The sequence below is a fragment of the Haplochromis burtoni genome, unplaced genomic scaffold, assembly GCF_018398535.1.
Source record: "Haplochromis burtoni strain Fernald_Lab_line unplaced genomic scaffold, NCSU_Asbu1 Contig_264, whole genome shotgun sequence".
Taxonomy (NCBI): domain Eukaryota; kingdom Metazoa; phylum Chordata; class Actinopteri; order Cichliformes; family Cichlidae; genus Haplochromis; species Haplochromis burtoni.
This window is the reverse complement of record NW_024582625.1, coordinates 139,934-143,089: the sequence shown is the minus strand read 5'-3', so window position 1 is coordinate 143,089 and position 3,156 is coordinate 139,934.

The following is a 3,156-nucleotide window of genomic DNA, read 5'->3' as shown; positions in this document are numbered from 1 at the left end:
CACGTCCATCTGGTTTCACTGCTGAGATGCCAGGTTTGTCACTTATGTTTATTCTAGGGTTTAACGCAGATTAGGGTTAGGGTTAATGCGTTAATGCGGATAAATCCCTTTTTAACGCGTTAACGCTGACAGCCCTAGTTTATTCTCATACACATTTCTTTCTTATTAACAAGAAATCAGAATCAGAATGGGGTTTATTGCCAGATGTTGAGGTTTACAACATTAGGAAATTGCTGCGGTGCTTCAGTGCAAACAATAAGAATTAAAGTGCTATGTAGAAAGAAAGATATGTGCATGAGATATACATGAGATATATACATGAGAATAAGAATTATGAGTGCTACGTAGAAAGATATATACATGAGTGCAGGTGGTGATCAGTGCCAAACATGAAATGATGCAGTGACACAGCGTAGGGTCATGTGTTAGTGGCGGGGACAGTCATGTGGTTATTGTTCATGTGTCCAACAGCAGAGGGGAAGAAACTGTTCTTATGGCGAGAGGTTCTGGTGCGAATGGACCGGAGCCTCCTGCCTGAGGGGAGCAGGTCAAACAGACTGTGTCCAGGGTGAGAAGGGTCAGCTGAGATCCGAGCTGCACGCCGCAGTGTCCTGGAGGTGTACAGGTCCTGCAGAGATGGGAGTCTGCAGCCAATCACCTTCTCAGCAGAGCGCACAACACGCTGCAGTCTCTGTTTGTCCCTGATAGTGGCTCCAGCGTACCACACGGTGATGGAGGAGGTGAGGATGGACTCGATGATTGCAGTGTAGAACTGCATCATCGTCCGTGTTGGCAGGTTGAATTTCTTCAGCTGCCTCAGGAAGTACATCCTCTGCTGGGCTTTCTTGATGACGGAGGTGATGGTGGGCTCCCACTTCAGGTCCTGGGTGATGGTGGTACCCAGGAAGCGGAATGAGTCCACAGAGGTGATGGGGGTGTCAGTCAGGATGATGGGGGGGAGTGGGGCTGTGTGCTTCCTGAAGTCCACAATAATCTCCACTGTCTTCTGGGCATTCAGCACCAGGTTGTTGTGGCTGCACCAGGTCACCAGACGTTCAACCTCCCTCCTGTAGGCAGACTCGTCCCCGTCCGAGATGAGCCCAATGACGGTGGTGTCATCTGCGAACTTGATTAGCTTGACAGACTGGTGGGTGGAGGTGCAGCAGTTGGTGTACAGGGAGAAGAGCAGAGGAGAAAGAACACAGCCCTGAGGGGAGCCAGTGCTGATGGTCCGGGAGTCCGAGACATTCTTTCCCAGCCTCACGTGCTGCTTCCTGTCCGTCAGGAAGTCAGTGATCCACCGGCAGATGGGATCAGGCACATTCATCTGGGAAAGCTTGCCTCGGAGATGGTCTGGAAGGATGGTGTTGAAGGCAGAGCTGAAGTCCACAAACAGGATCCTGGCGTAGGTTCCTGGGGAGTCCAGATGCTGCAGGATGAAGTGTAGGGCCATGTTGATGGCGTCGTCTACAGACCTGTTGGCTCTATATGCAAACTGCAGGGGTCCAGGAGGGGGGCCGTGAGGGTCTTGAGATGGGAGAGAACCAGGCGCTCAAATGACTTCATGACCACAGATGTCAGAGCCACGGGTCTGTAGTCATTTAGTCCAGTGATCCTAGGTTTCTTGGGGACAGGGATTATGGTAGAGGACTTGAAGCAGGCAGGCACATGACATGCCTGCAGTGAGGAGTTGAAGATGCCAGAAAACACTGGGGCCAGCTCGTTTGCACAGTGTCTGAGGGTGGCAGGAGACACACCGTCTGGGCCGGGAGCTTTTCGAGCATTCAGACTCCTAAACTGCTTCCTCACATCTGCTTCATGAATATGAAGAGTTGTGGTCGGAGGAGGTGGTGTGAAATCCTCTTTTGTGTGGGGTGAGGGGGCGGGTGTTGCAGGTGAACAGTTTGAAGGCGGTGATGGCTCTATGGAGGGGGGAGAGGTGGGGGAATGAGTGTCCAAAGTGCCTCTATTGTTGGGGTCGTTGGAGGTGTGAAGGCTGCCTGATGGCTCGTCAAAACGACAGTAGAAGTCGTTAGGGTGTTGGCCAAGAGCAAGTCATCAGTGGAGTGGGGGGTTTTAGGCTTGTAGTTGGTGATATTCCTAAAACCTTTCCACACAGAGGCCGAGTCATTCTCTGAGATCTGCTGCTGCATCTTCTCAGAGTGCTGATGTTTAGCAATGTCCACTTCTTTAGTGAACCTGTACTTGGCCTCTCTGTAGCAGTCCCTGTCTCCGCTTCTGAACGCCTTTCTCTTTTCCAGCCACAGCTTTTTGAGTTTAGGAGTAAACCAGGGTTTGTCATTGTTATAACTCACCCTGGTGCGTGATGGCACAATGCTGTCCTCACAGAAGTGGATATAGGAGGTGACAGTGTCCGTAAACTCGTCCAAGCTGTTAGAAGCAGCCTTCATTGTGTCCCAGTCTGTGGTCTCCAAACACGTGCGAAGCTCCTCCACAGCCTCGTTGCTCCACAGTTTTTTGGTCCTCACGACAGGTTTGGAGAGCTTCAGCCTCTGTCTGTACGCGGGGATCATGTGGATCATGACGTGATCAGAAAGTCCGAGTGAAGCGCGGGGCACCGCACGATAGGCCCCGCTGATCGTGCTGTAGCAGTGGTCCAGTGTCCTCTCCTCTCTGGTCGGGCATTTAATATACTGCTTGTATTTCGGAAGCTCATGGCTCAGATTGGCTTTGTTAAAGTCCCCAAGAGCAATGATGAGAGAGTCCGGGTATGTCCGCTCCATGTGGAGAATCTGCTCCGCGAGTGCGCCCTGAGCTGCTTGCGCATCCGCGTCTGGCGGGATGTAAACAGCGGCCAGGATGAATGAAGCAAACTCCCGCGGAGAATAAAACGGTTTGCAGTGAATAAAAAGATATTCCAGAGAGGGAGAGCAGTGCTGAGCAATCACTGTTACATCTGTGCACCAGCCACTATTGATGTAGAAGCAGACACCTCCACCTTTGGTTTTACCGGAGAGAGCGGCCTGCCGGTCCGCGCGCAGCAGATGAAAGCCCTCCAGCTTGAGCGCGCAGTCCGGGATGTCCTCACTGAGCCACGACTCCGTAAAACATAAGACACAGGAGGAGGCAAAGTCTCTGTTCATGCTTCTCATCAGGGCCAGTTCGTCTATCTTATTCCCGAGTGAGCGTACATTA